At 43.2% G+C, this 18,281-nt stretch overlaps 2 pseudogenes; one reads left to right on the forward strand and one right to left on the reverse strand.

Moving 5' to 3' along the window:
• Positions 1-6,156: 6,156 nt before the first annotated feature.
• LOC149465238 (uncharacterized) lies at positions 6,157-8,322 on the reverse strand (annotated as a pseudogene).
• A 16-nt stretch (positions 8,323-8,338) lies between these two features.
• LOC149465239 (uncharacterized) lies at positions 8,339-8,996 on the forward strand (annotated as a pseudogene).
• Positions 8,997-18,281: the final 9,285 nt, after the last annotated feature.

Below are 18,281 nucleotides of genomic sequence, written 5' to 3' on the forward strand. Positions count from 1 at the left end.
TGGTGTGTTCCATTTTGTCATAGGGTGCTGGCAGATTACGGGCCTCCCATTGCTGCTGCCAGGCCCGTAATCTGCCATGGGCCCCCGTACCGCCTCCTCATGCTGCTGCCAGGTCCACAGTGTCTCATGGGTCCCTGTACGGCCTCCCATTGCTTCTGTCTCCATCGCCACACTCTGCCATGTGCCACTTTCAGGTCTCCTCACACTGCTGGTGTGTTCCATTTTGTCATAGGGTGCTGGCAGATTACGGACCTCCCATTGCTGCTGCCAGGCCCGTAATCTGCCATGGGCCCCCGTACCGCCTCCTCATGCTGCTGCCAGGTCCACAGTGTCTCATGGGTCCCTGTACGGCCTCCCATTGCTGCTGTCTCCATCGCCACACTCTGCCATGTGCCACTTTCAGGTCTCCTCACACTGCTGGTGTGTTCCATTTTGTCATAGGGTGCTGGCAGATTACGGGCCTCCCATTGCTGCTGCCAGGCCTGTAATCTGCCATGGGCCCCTGTACCGCCTCCTCATGCTGCTGCCAGGTCCAGAGTGTCTAATGGGTCCCTGTACGGCCTCCCATTGCTGCTGTCTCCAATCGTTACACTCTGCCATGTGCCACTTTCAGGTCTCCTCACACTGCTGGTGTGTTCCATTTTGTCATAGGGTGCTGGCAGATTACGGGCCTCCCATTGCTGCTGCCAGGCCTGTAATCTGCCATGGGCCCCCGTACCGCCTCCTCATGCTGCTGCCAGGTCCACAGTGTCTCATGGGTCCCTGTACGGCCTCCCATTGCTGCTGTCTCCATCGCCACACTCTGCCATGTGCCACTTTCAGGTCTCCTCACACTGCTGGTGTGTTCCATTTTGTCATAGGGTGCTGGCAGATTACTGGCCTCCCATTGCTGCTGCCAGGCCTGTAATCTGCCATGGGCCCCTGTACCGCCTCCTCATGCTGCTGCCAGGTCCAGAGTGTCTAATGGGTCCCTGTACGGCCTCCCATTGCTGCTGTCTCCATCGCCACACTCTGCCATGTGCCACTTTCAGGTCTCCTCACACTGCTGGTGTGTTCCATTTTGTCATAGGGTGCTGGCAGATTACGGGCCTCCCATTGCTGCTGCCAGGCCCGTAATCTGCCATGGGCCCCCGTACCGCCTCCTCATGCTGCTGCCAGGTCCAGAGTCTCTCATGGGTCCCTGTACGGCCTCCCATTGCTGCTGTCTCCATCGCCACACTCTGCCATGTGCCACTTTCAGGTCTCCTCACACTGCTGGTGTGTTCCATTTTGTCATAGGGTGCTGGCAGATTACGGGCCTCCCATTGCTGCTGCCAGGCCCGTAATCTGCCATGGGCCCCCGTACCGCCTCCTCATGCTGCTGCCAGGTCCAGAGTCTCTCATGGGTCCCTGTACGGCCTCCCATTGCTGCTGTCTCCATCGCCACACTCTGCCATGTGCCACTTTCAGGTCTCCTCACACTGCTGGTGTGTTCCATTTTGTCATAGGGTGCTGGCAGATTACGGGCCTCCCATTGCTGCTGCCAGGCCCGTAATCTGCCATGGGCCCCCGTACCGACTCCTCATGCTGTGACGTTGCAACAAGGTGGAATTCAACCCTACATATGTTAGACCGCCTTTATGAACAGCGAAAGGCCATCACCGATTTCCTGATGTTACAAGCGGATAAAGGTACTCCCCTGTGTAACTTAGATGTCAGCCATTGGCAGCTCATGCGTGACACCTGCCGCTTGCTCAGGCCCTTTGAGGAGGCCACGCTATTCGTGAGTCGGCAGGACTATGGGATGAACGACGTCATTCCTCTGTTGCACGTCCTGGAACAAATGCTGTTAACAATGGCTGGTCAGGGTGCGGTAGACGTGGCGCACAGATCTTAACGCCACATGACCCCTGTGGAGGCAGGACAGGAAGAAGAGGAGGAGGTAGAGGAGGACATTGGTGCTCAGGAATTATTGAGTGAAATGGGTGGTTTTTCCACTCAGCGGACAGGAGTGGAGGAGCAGGAGCATCTGGTAGAGGAGGAGGAGACAGAGGACCCAGACGCACCGTGGCAGTATGCTGTGGAGATGGAGGCAGGGAGTCCCTCGCATTCCTTGGCACAAATGGCCCATAGCATGCTCGGTTGCTTGCGTAGCGACAGCCGAATAATAACCATCAGACAGAGGGATGACTTTTGGCTGTCCACCTTGTTGGACCCTCGCTACCGTTCAAAAATGGTAGCCTTTTTCACACCTGCTGAGAGGGAGGCCAAAATAAAGTACTATAAAAACCACCTATGTAGTCAGTTGGTCTCTGCCTTTCTGCACCAACGTCCATCCTCAGACACTGTGGGCCCTGTGCGCTCGCGTTCCGCTGCCATGGCAGCAGGGGAGGGGTGGGGTGGTAGGAGCAGTGGCAGCTCCACCAGCAGCGGCTGCCTCAGTCTGCAGTCGATGATGAGTAGCTTTCTTCACCAGCGCAGTGAGGAAACTACTAACCAGCCGCAGCAGCAGCAGCATCAGGTGGACCTGGAGCAGGACCTCAAACAAAAGGCTTGGGCCTACTTGGACAGCACCCTGCCAACCGAGGTAGACAATCCCCTTGACTACTGGGCAACGAAACTTGACCTTTGGCCCCAACTAGCTGAATTTGCCCTTGAAAGGCTGTCATGCCCGGCCAGTAGCGTGGCATCGGAGCGCGTGTTTAGTGCGGCAGGAGGTATTGTAACTCCGCGGAGGACACGACTGTCCACCCAAAGTGTGGAGAGACTCACGTTTGTGAAAATGAATCAGGCGTGGATTAGTCTGGATTTCAAACCACCAGTTCCTGACACAACTGACTAAATCCGCCATGAATCATGCCCCAAACATGTGCCACTTTCAGGTCTCCTTACACTGCTGGTGTGTTCCATTTTGTCATAGGGTGCTGGCAGATTACGGGCCTCCCATTGCTGCTGCCAGGCCCGTAATCTGCCATGGGCCCCTGTACCGCCTCCTCATGCTGCTGCCAGGTCCAGAGTGTGTCATGGGTCCCTGTACGGCCTCCCATTGCTGCTGTCTCCATCGCCACACTCTGCCATGTGCCACTTTCAGGTCTCCTCACACTGCTGGTGGGTTCCATTTTGTCATAGGGTGCTGTATGGCCTCCCATTGCTGCTGCCAGGCCCGTAATCTGCCATGGGCCCCCGTACCGACTCCTCATGCTGCTGCCAGGCCCGTAATCTGTCATGGGCCCCTGTACCGCCTCCTCATGCTGCTGCCAGGTCCAGAGTGTGTCATGGGTCCCTGTACGGCCTCCCATTGCTGCTGTCTCCATCGCCACACTCTGCCATGTGCCACTTTCAGGTCTCCTCACACTGCTGGTGGGTTCCATTTTTGTCATAGGGTGCTGTATGGCCTCCCATTGCTGCTGCCTCCACCGCCACACTGTGGCTCCACACTCTGGTTTTGGCCCCGTGACTGCCCAAATGAGTGAAGTGTGCGGTGATTCTAAGATCGACGGCACTCATCTGCATGTCATACTGACTGACAGTATTATTTCTCTTCCCCAGCAGACTCCAAGGGCATTTAAATTAAAGGTACAGTGTTCTGCACTAATATAAAGGCTCTCTGAAGCCTAGAAACACCCTTTTATAAGTTAAATTCGCAGCGAATATATTCGCATCGAATCGAATTTATTCCTCGAATTCGCCGAATCAGCCGAATCGAATTTTTGAATACTTCGCTCATCTCTAGTGACAACCCTCAGTAATATGAATTCTGCAACACAAGAAGCACTGCCGGAAACCAGCCATCTAACATGTACCGTAACATTTAGTCCCATTAAAGCATCTTTCCAACACATTTCAGAAAAAATAAGCTTCACTCAGAATTGCTGTCACTGCTCACTGTACCTGTGTATGGGAGTAACTTTGGAGGAGAAGCCACGGTAGAGAGCACAGATACATGCAGGTGTTAATAACCCATTTGAAGTGGAAGTGAACTAATAGAGATAATGCTCTATAAGCCTATAATCACTAAACATTGGTTCAAAGAATAAAAGGGAATGCTTAAGGCACCCCTAACATGGCTGTACCCTCCCCAGGTACACCAATGTAACCAGGAACACTTGTCGTCCAGGGATAGCCTCTTGAAAGCAGGGATTATCCCTAGAAACTGGGGACATCTAGTTACCCTCCTTACAGTGATCACAGTGTAGCATATGACATTAATAAGTAAGCCATAATCATGAGACTGCTTCCATTAGTCTCACAGTTTATCACATTGGTAACCAAGAAATCCTACAATGCCTTTTTCCCTTCATTTACAAGTTATTCTGAAAATGAGCTACATACTGTACATAAAATTTACATTGACTACATGGACTGCAGAGATATTACTAAGTTCAGACCAAAATGAATAACATGACAACCTTCATGCTCCTAGCCATAAACAATGCATTAAAGGTTATGCTAGTAACTTGATTGACTGTTTAGATCTTGTTGATTAGTATGTAGTTACTTGCATGTCAGAAGGAACTTTTCTCCTTTCAATCAGTTGTCTTCTACTGCTAGGTACTCTGACCTTTTTTTTCACAAACAATAAGATGTCGGACTGACTTTTTGTAGCACCACGTTATCTCTTGATAGTCAATTTGCAAATTATTTTTACCTTTCCAAAATTGAAAAAAAAAAACCCAGCAACAGCACATATCTCTATCTAATGTCTACACTGATGCCAATTCTGGGGAATTGTAGCTCTGTAGGTCATTGACAGCCAAGCAAAATGAATTCTTATTAACAGAGAAAAAGAAAGAAAAAAAAAAGAAAAAAAAGAAGTAACTCAAAGACTCATGCCATTTTGTTTCAATAAACATGTTACAGTTTCCTAGATGTTAAATTTTCTTAAATGTACTAGAACCATAAGTGTGAATCTAATTGGTGTTGGACAGAAATGCTTTTCTCTGCTTTTCAACATGACCCATGATGGATCTATACTATTGCAAGTAGCTTATGATTCAATCAATACAGTGATGTCTGTGCTACCAGTATTAGCAAGCGAAGTTGCTGCCTCAGGTCAAATGTGAAAATAAACTCAGAATCAAAAATAGCTTGTGTATCTGCCAACATATAATTTACTTTATCATTATAATCCAGTAATAGTGATTTATAATTCTCATAGATTTTAATGTAGTAAACAGCTGCAAAATAACCATTTTACCAGAAACACATAACACATTTTATTCTGTGCCATAGTGCAGCTCAGACTCATATGGCTTTTTCTGCCACAGCCAATGCTGTTTCAATAGATATGACACCTTGAGTATCATGATTTCTTACATTTGGTTTCCTCTCATTGTCTGCACATTAGTAGATTGAATTAATTCATGTACTGTATATTCTTTATTCTTAACATGCAAATTAGAGGTGAAATAAGGCTAAAAGTTCTTTTAGTCTTTTGCAAACTACTAAGAGGTAGGTTCGGTTTTCTAATCAAGTCAAAATGTGGTATTTCCCAATGCACATGTTCCTGCAAATGGTTATTCAGTATTGCTGGATGCTGTAGTGACAACAGGCAGGGGAAATCCAAATGAAGAAATGTCATCAGCACACCAAGCATTCCTCAAAATGGGTCCAAAGCTTTATTTCATGGTCACATGATAAACACAAAGGCCTCTGTGTTTATCATGTGACCACAAAATAAAGCTTTGGACCCATTTTGAGGAATTCTTGGTGTGCTGGTGACATTTCTTCACTTAGGTTCTCTAAGCAGTCTCCTTCAAAGTTGCTGAGTGGTACACTTACTTGCCATAATCACAAGACTTTGCCGGACATTCAAACTTCATCATATACAGTAACTGTCAATTGTTTTCCCCACTTCTTCCACAGTTCTCCCGATCATATACCTTTCCAAGAAATACTTTGCTTTGGATCAAAGTACTTAGTAAAAATGTTTAGAGGTTCCATACACTTCCTAGTTACTCTTAGGCTGCATTCACACTTGAATGCAGTGTATTTGAGCATTTTTCACGTGTTTTCTTGTGCAATTTGTCATTCCATTATTTTCATACAGAATTTCTTCAGGTGTTTTTAATCTTTGGCAGTTTTTCATTAGCCAATAGACAAAAATTATCATCTGTTTCATCATTTGTTGCTATGTTTTTCATCTGCTTCCTGGGTGAAATATCTTCTTCCTAGTTTTCATTTTTCTTCCTGTCCTTTACTGTGTCGTGTATCTTGCTCTGCAAAGATGAGTGATGATAAGATGGTGTAATTTGTAGCAGCAGCCACTGTCAAGTCATGTTTCCTTCATGAAATAGAGAGCAAGAGTAGGGCATGCACAGGGGCGGACTGACCATTCGAGCACTCGGGCACTGCCCGAGGGCCCGGGGTCAGTAGTGGGGCCCCATGAAATGCCCTTGGTACCTTTGGTACCTTTTATAGGCTTTTTTGGGTATATTTTGAGTGTGGGCAAGGACACAGGGGCCCCATGATCCCCTATTGCCCGCGGCCCACATGAGTTGTCAGTCCGCCTCTGGGCACTCAGATACTGGATCCACCACATAATTGCTGAATGAGAAAAGAGAGGCCAGTTCTGGGTCTTTTACAGCGACCATCTTCTTTTGAATCATGATTATTGTCATTGTTGCTTTCTTATCATGTCCACTAGCCCCATATTTTTTCTCACAGTTTTGAAAAGCCACTGGGTTTACAGAACCGTTTGCAGAAAATGGACACATACATAGTATACCTCCTGTTGAATGACTAATTATCACACTGAGGTCATTTGTATAATTATTTTTTTTAAATTTCATTAGAACTGATACATTAAGAAAAAAATATACCTGTTTTTGTATATGCATAAAATAAACACCAAACATAGTTGTCAAAAGAAATACAAAACTTTACTTTTTGTTAAAAATATGAAACACTCTCGATAGAGAAAAAGTTCATTTTTTTGTCAACATATATATAGAATAAAAAGTATTTTTTTTAAACAACATGTAAGGCAAAAAAACATGCTTTGCATTGCCAAAACTTGTTATACTCCATGATGAAAATAGTACCAGTATGGACACAGGAGCATAACTTCCAGTCCTGGTCACACATGGGCAAGCACACATCCAAGAACAAGGAGTAGTTCTTCCCCGAAAATTAAACATATGTTGGACCTTATGATTATAAGATCAAGTCAACAAGATCAGACACCTCCAAAACGGCAAAGTGCCCCCAAAAAGGAACAAAAAAATCAGAAATCGAGTTAACATAGCTATAAAAAAAAATAGAGGTGATGGTAGGTGTGTGGGGAGTTGGCTGGTTCATTGGGTGACATCACCACATTCATGGCATGGGCATAATGGGACCAGGTGGAGGAAGAGGGATTTTGAGGAACATTGGCAGATGATGGGGGGCAGGATGTTGTGTTGGCAGATGATGGGGGGGGGGGGCAGAATGAGGTGTTGGGAGATGAGGGGGGTTGAAATAATGTGGTGTTGGCTGGGGGGTGGGGGGTGGGGGTAGATTTGCATAGGGGCCATAAGATGGTGGAGGTTCAGAGGAATAAAAGTACCAATATATCGTATGGTACCTGCCAACATGTCTGCCTGGAGTTCTGATGATACCTTTTCCATAATACCTTCCAGACACCTTGCAGAAAAGTGCACATTCAACCTGTTGGTGTTCATCCTTTCTGAGACCTGTTGGTGGTCATCTGTTCTGACATACTGGCCATAATGTCCAGCATACGGTTAAATTCCGGGTCAGAGGTCCTCCTTCTCATTGCAAACAAATGGGTGGTGTGGATTCCTGGTCTACCACAGGTGTTGCAGAGCTAGCTGGAGTCGGCATTTGGCTCTGCAGAGGTTCCTGCTTGCTGACTACTTGCATCTAGATCCAAATCCTCATTTTCCGTAGGATCCTCCCAGCAACTGAAAATATAACATTTTTGTTAGACGCTGCTGTTTTCATTTTTTTTTTATGGCATATGTACAGATGATAGCTTACCTCCCCAAAGCCACAATTGTCTGAAGAAAATCCAAATCTTTGACATGGACATAGTGCTGGAGTACACACCGCAGATCCACTCCTAAACTCCCTTAGCTGATGTTAGTGTCGAGTGTAGGCATCCCGCAGACTCTTCCACTTGCCTTTCAGAAGCTTCACTGGTAAAAAATGAAATAATGTATATTTTTTATTTGTAGGTACCCAGCAATCGTAAAGTTACGTAGTCCGTGACACCTGCTCTGCTATTTGGGATGTGTTGAAGGATGTTGTTATGAAAAAACAGAAGAATGGTCACAGATCTCTTGTTTTCTGGAAACACTGCAATTTACCAAATTTTGTTGGAGTGATTGATGGGAAACACATCAAGATCATAAAGCCAATGGGAAGCGGAAGCCAATACTTTAATTACAAGAAATATTTTTAATTTGTTTTAATGGCAGTGGATGGTGTTAATTATTGCTTTTGGTATATTGAAGCTTTGTCATTTGGCAGCAACTCTGACTCAAGCATTTTAGTCCATTCTTCATTTGGACAGATGCTGTGTACAAATAAGCTGTACCTTCCTGAAAATAGTCCACTCCTGAGCACAAATGGCTCTCCCCTACCCAGTGTTTTTGTGGGTGATGAGGATTTTGCCCTGGGTGAGCATCTGCTATGGCCCTGTTCGGATCACAATCTAATTGTACAGAAGAGGGTGTTCAATTATCAGCTAACAAGAACATGTATAGTTGTTGAATGTGCTGTTGGAATTTTGTGTAACAAATGGCGGCTTCTGCACACTCCTATCATCTTGAACATGCAAAACACAATCTGTGCTGTTAAAGATGCATGTGCCCTGCCCAACTTTGTTTGGCAGCTAAATTCCTGTTTGAGGACTCCTGAATACACAATATGGAAAGAGCTCATTGGACTGGGGTTCATGGAAGCAGACAAGATACACATATCAGGGATCAATTTGCATCCTATTTAAGTCTCCAACAGAACAGGTCCAATGGCAGCTTGAGGAAACTGAATTGTACATTTTGACAAATATGTAAAGTTGTACTCTGTATCCGTTGGTTAATAAAAATATATTCTAAGCTGTACTGAATAGTAAAACAATGCTTATATGTATCTTTCAGAGAGTTCCCTCATGTATTTCTGACATGCTGACACCTACACCTTGTGTATCCCCATGTAGCCTTGATATCCCTCCTGCTGGCAGTTGCTGCATGGCACAGGAGGAGGAGAGGGATGGTGAGTGGGTCTTGTGATATTTTTTAAACATGTATAGATAAAAAATAACTTTAAAAAGTTAAAGGCATCTAATCTCACTTTGATGGGTGTGCAGGGTGATTGGGTTTACATGGATTTAGCTTACCTTTATCATCTTTCACAGCGGCATTGAAGTCTGACCAGTTTTAGAACACTTGCCTGCCAATCTGGTCCTGTGCCTTCCTCTTGTTCACTCTCTTGAGCACACAGATCTTTTGGATCATACAAGCAGGGGTGCTGCTTCAACATCCGAACAAGATTCACTGGACCCAATAGAGGCACTGCCTCATCCATATTGCTGCCTATGTCTGCTATAAAATGGATATCTGTGCATTTCCTGGGAAATATTTTGTCATTTCCTTTATGAGAGTTAACCATATCCATTGTGAACAATTGATTTTTCTCTCCTCAAGTGTTTGGACCTTCAAGCTACAATTTGCTCAGGTGTGAATGGGACCTTACAGATTTTTAAATGTCGAAAGACATTAGTTCTTACCAGGTGTACCAGAAGAACTAGAACCAGAATTTCCTCTGCAGGTACAATTGCTCCTCTTGCTGCAATATGAAAATTAAAGGTTTTTTTTCTCACTTGACCTAGATTTGTGAAAGACCAATAAGATCTCTATAAACGTAAAATGGTGCCACTATATAAAGCATGGCACAGGTAACTAAACTGTTAGATTGCTTGCTTTAGCTTTTCTGACAGAGTTTTTCCAACCTCAATCTCCAAGTGTCCCCACACGTCATGTTTTTAGGTTTCCATGCTTTACATGAATGTCAATGACTTGGTATTTATGACAGTTATTTTGTCTAAGGGCCATTCTCAAATCATGAGCTGTTGGGGGTACTTAAAGAAAAACTCCACTTTTGTTAAGAAAAAAAAATAATCCCCTCAGAGTGATCTATGTACATTTTAAACTTTGTAGCAGAGTCCTACCAGCTTCCTTTCTTAAGGAAAAGCTGTATGTCAGCTCTGTCCTTGGAAGCTCCATTCCTGAAAGGGAGTGTCTGAGTTCAATGTAATAAGGTGATACACATTCAATGTTCTAATGAGGAGCATTTCAGTCTGCATCCCATTTGAAGTAATTAGACAGAGCTAAAAATGCTGCTTAAGATTTCTGTTAGAAGATGTGCTATGCTGTCAGCCCAAACAGAAAATTAGGAGCACAATGGATTTCTGACAGTTTTACAGGAATTGCTCTGTATTTGCAGCAACAAAGACATAAACATAGGGAAACACACATAGCAGAGATATATTACTATTATATTCTTTGACATACACTTTAATGGCCCAGTAAGGAGTGAATCATAAATACTGTATTTTAGTCCTTTTGAGTCTACTTGTGAATTCAGTGAGCTCTCTATTTAGGAACATGGAAATCAATGGAGATCTTTGTGCAATCCCATTGCACAAAGAAGATAGGTATAAACCTGTTTGTTGTATTAAAAAAAACAAAAAACAATAGAAACTAAGCATTTACAATCACTTTAACCACTTGCCCTCCTGAGGATTTACCCCCTACTGACCATGTAATTTTTTGCGTTACGGCGCTGCGTTTCTTTAACTGACAATTGCGTGGTCATGCAATGCTGCACCGAAATGATATTTACGTCCTTTTTTCCCACTAATTGAGCTTTCTTTTTGTGATATTTGATTGCCTGTGTGTATATTATTTTTTTGCCTATAAAAAAAAATTACCAACAATTTTGACAAAAAACTTTACTTGACTTTACATGAATGTGTCCAGTAAAAATTAAAAAAAAAATCAAATTTCATCATAAATTTAGGCCAAAATGTATTTGGCTACATGTCTTTGCTAAAAAAAAATCCCAATACCTGTAAATGAATTGGTTTACGTGAAAGTCATAGTGTTTACACATGGTGATATAGATACTGAAATTTTTTTGTTATTTTACTAGTAATGGTGGCGATCAGAGACTTATAGCGGGACTGTGGGACTGCGGTGGACATTCTGACACTGGGAGGAACTGACTTGGTGTCACTGACATCCCAAATGACACCAATACAATGATCAGTGCTAAAAAAAAAGCACTGACACTGTACTAATGGCACTGGGCAGGAAGGGGTTAACATGAGGGGCGATCAAAGGGTTAACTGTGTGCAGGGAGTGTTTTACTGGTGGGCGACGTGAGTGTGCTTCACTGTAATCACACTGCTCTGGATGGCTGTGCTGTGCACAGCCATCCAGAGCAGTGTGCCCAATCTGGCAGGGAGGAAGACTGTTAGTAAACAAAACAGTCCTCCTCCCTATCGGAGATGCTTGGTAATCACTGGGATTCAGTGGGTAATCATAAGCCAGGGCACGGTGATTGACAAGCCACGGGCGTGAATGGTGGTGGGGGTAGGGAGCGCGCGCTCCCTACCCGGAAATGCAAAATCACGTATATATACATGTGATTTTGCACACACCTGCCGCCCTGTAGCAGTATATCTGCTAAAGGGTGGTGGGAAAGCGGTTAAATCAAGCTCACAGTTGCTGTTGCAGTTGTGGGCTTCATAACAGCTATAAGAGCCAGCAAAGGGCTTTCTACACCTGGTCATTTTTATGGAACCAACAAAGTGCGCCCTCCCCCTTCCTGTCTGCAGCAGCACCCCCTAGTGGTTCATCCATTGTGACTAATGACCCCATAGGCTGCATGGTTTTTTTTACACTTCTGTGGTCACAGCTGCCTTTTCTTGGATGTAGTTATGATCTGTCATGGAACAGCTGCTTTTGGGAGGGAAGACATTGGGGGTCTAATAGACCTTCAGGGGTTTATTTACTAAAGCTGAAGAGTGCAAAATCAGACTCCCTTCTGCATAGAAACCAATCAGCTTCTAACCTCAGCTTGTTCAATGAAGCTTTGGCAATGAAACCTGGAAGCTGATTGGTTTCTATGCAGAAGGGAGTCTGACTTTGCACTCTCCAGCTTTAGTAAATAAACCCCTCAATGTCTCCATAAAGTGTACCTGCCATCTGTGCATACTATTACATACAAGGCTTGTGTGCAAAAAAGTAGGTACTGAAGATTGGAGCAATGTTTCAGTTAAACAGACAAAGGACAGGTCTGTACAATCCCCAGCCTTTCAGGGAGATCACATGAAATTATAAATAGACGGAAATTAAATGGCCACAGCTTCAGAGAGAAGTGCGAGCTGAATTAGAGCCTCAGAAAGTCAGTGCAATTCTACATTTAAGATGACCGTACACTAGTAGAATTTTTTTTAAAAATGAAATCATTTTAAGAATGTGTGATTTTCTAATCATTAGTGGGGTCAAATTGATGCACATTTTTTACTGCAGTGATGTAAAAATTCAAAGGAGAGGGTGTAATTTTTTTCTCCTAAATAAATGAATTTCTAACAGTGAATGTGTTTTTTGTTTAGGAAAGTCTATTCACTTCAAAATTGAAAATTAATAGCATGCATTTTTTTTTTACTACTTTTAAATGGCATTGTCATCCATCAAATGTGCTGATGAGAATTGACATATGAATCTTCATACGCACTTTCATTTGAAAATCTACTAGTTTATGGCCAGCTTTAGATCCATATAGTTTGGAATCAAGAAACACACACAAGAAATTTTACTGATACATATGTCGTATATGTAAGACTGTGTACCTATTTTTGCAGACTACTGTAGTGTGGGTTTTACATATCCATAGCTACACACTCTAGTAAAGTAAGAATATGAGAAATCAGAAATAAGAGAAATGTTCAGTATTCATCAAAATCAAAACTTGCCACAAACATTGTTATGCTTATGCATTTGTATTTGTTGATTACTTATGACAGCCTACTACTTTTGTTTGCTGCTTTTAGGAAGAATATTTTATCTGATATGTCAGGCACAATCCATCAACAGTACTTTCTGAAAAAAAAAATATTTTAATAAAATGATCTCCTTTACAGGGCAATGCAAAAATGTTACTTAGCCTCTACCCTCCCTAGCTACACATACTATAACTGGTCATAGATGGCTCAAAGAGCTTCTGATTGCTGTCAAATCAATCAAAATTTGAGCTGTGGGTGGCCCTGTCAGTCCCATCTGATTTAACAAATGTCAACTTAAAGTGTTACTAAACCCAGAACCCTGCATTAACTATATCTGGTCTCCTACAGTACACACAACATGGAAGTTCAATTATTTTAGTAAATATAAGCTGCAAAATGCCTTTTCTCATCAGCAGTCTTGTGACTTCTATCAGTGTCCAGCCCAGCACTAGCTAAAACTTGCAGGAGGAGTTTTCTTTCTGCACTAGGAGGATGCAAAACCCCTGACCTATTCTGACCAGTGCTGATTAGCCCTGTGATGATCAAATGCACTCTCCCAAGAGAAAAAAAAAAACCTTTCTAGCAATACACACCAAACTGAGCATGTGAAAAGGCCTACGATTCAGTCTGTCTTATCGGGAAATAAGAGGTAGTCACTTGAAAAAGGGAGGATCAGAGAAGAAAGGATCAAACAGCCTTTTAACACAATGCAGAGGATTAACCCCTTAGGTTCCACAGTGAGTATAACAAGCATGCTTTACTGCATACACAGACTGATTTTACTGTTGTAGGTTTAGTACCACTTTGAAAATTAAATAAGCCAAGTATAAAATTATTAACTGCATAGGGACCGCATCTCCTATCTGATACGGTCACTATTTAAGTATTCATGCAGATGCAGGTTCTGTGGCTACCTGAATACAATTGCTATAAAATAGAAAAGGTGAAAGTGCCACACTAATTCACACATTCCATAAAAGATTTTATTCTGCAACAAAATCCAACACGTCTAAAAGGCTCAACACTGCCTTTTTATCAGGGCTTGTAAAGCACTGTACATTGGAACCCAAGTAAATGTGTTCAGATCATGCAAGCTCTTGGACAAAGTTAGGTCTATTTTTGTCCAAATGCCTGCATGATTTGTACATGCCTACTTGGGTTCCAACTCACAGTTCAGGATGGTATCCCTCACCCTATGGTTATTGCTCTACACGGCCCAATGAAAGGAGAGTGTTAAGCCCAGAAATATGTTGGATTTTGTTGCAGAGCAAAATCTTTTATAGACTGCATGAACTAGTGTGGTATTCTTATATTTTAAATTTTTTAGTAATCTCCTCTGAGGGTTCAGCGAGACACACTGGTTGTTTGTGAGCACATTCCAGGACTACACACTGCATATAATATCACAACAAACTGTATGACCACAATATTCTGTGTCCCTATACCAAAAAAAAAGAAAGAACACATTTGCCAGCACTGGAGTTTTCTCCATCTACACTAACGCTATTGATTTTCTCTCTTTCAACCAGCAAGAGAAATCCATTTATGGATAGCATTTCCTTCCTTTTACTCCCCTTTTGTTTTCTTCTGCTGCTAAATATGACCTGATTAAGCTCTGTGTCAGCTCCAAGTTATAACTTAGATCTTATGCAGGCCTAAGGACTGTATCATCCTCATGTGAGAGTAGTGGGTGTCGAGCCAAACCGAAGCAGAGAAACAATGGAAGAGTTAGCATCTACAGCTAGGGTTGGGGGTGGCAGATAATTGAACCCTGTTCCATGGCAATGCTATACAGAAACTCTGTTTCTGCACAGTATTTATAGATCCATATAGTACAATCTGAGCCCCAGGAGCTAAATTAATCATCAAGTAGACATCTATTCAATTTGTTTTAAACTTCTATTTTCTAGAAATAGCAAACTATTTTACCAAGCATAAGGCAAAGAAAAAGTGCATAAAAAGATATTTTTGTGATATAAAAGAGCATGCTTCTAATGTAAAATTCAATCACATTACAATTAACAAGGATATGTTTTCAAATAATGTCAAAGGAAATATGAAACATTTATTGAAAATATAATGAGGCACTTAAATAGGAAATTATTAAAGATGCAGACAAACAGAAGATTTTGTGGCATAAACACTCACACTTCTATTGGCTGAGCTGGTATATTTATACATTGGGCAAACACTGGTGATGAGGTTCATGTGGGGTTCTTGATCCTGGCGAATTTATGGTGAACTGAATTTGGCCTTTGGTTAATAAAGGCTAACAATGGGGGCTTTGTTATGTGGCATCACTTCTTATTATGAAAAAGATGGAGTCCCAATAGTCATTTGTCAGTGTGTTGCAGTAATTTAGGGAGAGATGACAGTCTGTATAGGGAGACTTAGTTGCTATATAGTTCTGCACTGTGCTTTCATGAATTAAATTACTGTGGATTCCAGTGCGATTGACTACATATTCTTGAGTACCCTACTGTGTTCACGGTTCACATTTATCTATTTTTAAACATTTTCTTCTAGGTTAACAAAAAAATTAGGTTGGTGTTTTTATTATTGGTTGCACAGTGTACGCTTATAGCTGACATAGGAAAAGCTGTTCTTCCCTTGCAGCAAGTCACTGCATACTTGCGTTGTAGTGTTCACCAAAGCACTGACCATTTATGCCCCGTTGCTACAGCAGCATTTAAAGTGTAACTAAATGCTAAAAATTTTTTTGATTCGGAATAGAATGAAGAGGGGTTAGAACACCTTTCTGTTTTTATTGCTGTCTGTGCCCCGGTAAGAAGATTCCCTCTCTCTACTTGTCATTATCATTGAAAGTGAAAGTAAAAGTAAAAGAAAATCCCACATTTTGGGTTGTCTGCAGAAAAGTAATAAAGGGGATATCTTCTAATGGGAACACTTGTTCTGCTGACCTGGGAGCCCCCCCAAGGAATTCTCTTAATTTTCAGGAATTTCCTCTCACTTCCTGTATGGCTATAGGCAGACTGGGACAAAAAATAGGCCCGGGCATTTTATACTGAGCAGCCGATTTCTCCAGAGACCAAGGGGGGGTGATAGGGGTCGGGTGTTTGTGGGGAGGCGGTTGGTGCTAGGATATTCATGGAGTTGGTACTCCACACTGTAACGTAAAGAGGCACTGTGATATAAAGGAGGCTGCACTGTAAAGGGGCACTGTATTGATTACAATTCCCTCTTTACAGTAAAGTTTCCTTTATATCACAGTGCCCCTTTACAGTGCAGTTTCCTTGATATCACCCCCCCCCCCCTTTCTCTCTAATCCCAGTCTCCAATATATTCAGCAAAGAGATGGCCCAATTCTGCAAGGAAATATCCCCATCCAGCAAAGAGACATCCCCATATAGCAAAGAGACATAAAAAATCAGCAAAGAGACACCCCCATATAGCAAAGACACAGCCCAGTCCAGGAAAGTGACAGCCCCATCAAGCAAAGAGACAGCCCCATGTAGCAAAGAGACAGCCCAGTACAGGAAAGAGACAAGCCCAATCCAGCAAAGAGACAACCCAATACAGCAAAGAGACAGCTCAATCCAGCAAAGAGACAGCCCAGTCCATCAACGAGACAAGCCTAATCCAGCAAAGAGACAGCCCATTCCAGCAAACAGACAGCAAAATACCACAAAAAGACATTCCAGTCCAGAAAAGAGACAGCCCGGTCCAGCAAAGAGACAGCCCAGTCCAGCAAAGAGACACCCCCATATAACAAAGAGACAGCCCAGTCCAGGAAAGAGACAGCCCCATGAAGTAAAGAGACAGCCCAGTCCAGCAACAAGACAGCCCAGTTCAGCAAATAGACAAGCCCAATCCAGCAAAGAGACATCCCTATCCAGCAAAGAGACATTTCAATCCAGAAAACAGACAGCCCAATCTAACAAACAGACATTCCATTCCAGCAAAGAAACAGCCCAGTCCAAAAAGGAGATGCCCCAGTCCAGCAATGAGACAGCCCAGTGCAGCAAAGAGACAGCCCAATTAAGCAAGTCTATACAACTTGTCCTATAATTTGCTCTAACAGTAACTGTTCACTATCAGTGGCACTCACTTTTATTCGGTCCGGACACCCTGTGGTGTCTGTGGCGGCAGTAGTGACACCTATCATGTGATGGAGTTTCATCCAGCTCCTTCCCCTTCACAGTCTCGGGCAGCCCACGGGTCTGCTGACTGCTAGCTCCTACCCCCTGCTCCAACGGCCATACAGGAGGGAAATGACCAAGCAGCCACAGAGAAACCAAGGCTCGAGATGATGGCCAGCTTGTGGAAGCCATTGCTACCTCCAGGACCAGTTCACAGAGCTGTTCAGTGTGGACCATTTTAAAGTATCTGCTGCCAACAGCAGCATTGTGTCCTGCAGCCTCTAGCTGTAGAATATCAGCAGGGGTAAAAGTACAAGCAATTTGGTTACTGTATGCATGAGGAAACACATGGCTTTGCACCACAGAGCACAGTGGTAATAGCCCCTCAAGAAGACAGCAGTAAAAGGCTGAAACTTCTCATTCTTCATTCTCTACTGCCCCCTACAACATTCTCCTGCAACTTTTGAAGAGTAGACAAAATGATGAGCTGTGAAAAGACAGGGACAAGTCAAGGATTCATGATACCCTACTCCTGGAGCAAACACTGTGGTAACTAAAATACAGAGCACCTAGAGGAAGAGCAGGAGGAGGATGAGTAGGGCTGGCTGCTGTTTCATGGACAACATGATCCTTTTGGCTATTGCCTCCATTCCTGTAAGGAAGATAAAAAAGGAAGCAGAGGAGGAAAATGAGGCGTAGGAAATAACTCATGCTTCAAGAGGGAAGTTTTAACTCTCCCAAACCTCAGGAATTGTACATAGGTGGGGTGAGATTGTTGAGTACAGTGTTGTCCTCAGTAATACTGAACACTCAAGCCTCATACACATGATCAGAAAATTTCATAAAATGGATGCAGCGCTAAAATAATAGTAATACAAGTGATGTATGTGCAAGCGCCAGCAGGCGTAGAAGTGAAAAGATTGCAAATTGTCCAAATTTGACGTATAAATAGTGAGAACAATAATCAATGATCAATAATCAATAAACTGTAGTCATGTGACTATGGTGATGAATATGAAGTCCACTGAAGTAACAATTAGATTCTGTGAATTCCGTGACTTGAGTGATTAGAGAATGGTAATGTGAATGCACTAACCAGAAGCGAAATCTTTTTGCCCATTTGTGTAAAAGGTAAATCCCGTCACAGTCATCTGGATGTGGATAGGGCCAAGGCAATCATCTGGCACATG

Source organism: Staurois parvus, unplaced genomic scaffold, assembly GCF_062004578.1.
Source record: "Staurois parvus isolate SC_StPar_1 unplaced genomic scaffold, SC_StPar_1.0 ptg000139l, whole genome shotgun sequence".
Lineage (NCBI taxonomy): Eukaryota > Metazoa > Chordata > Amphibia > Anura > Ranidae > Staurois > Staurois parvus.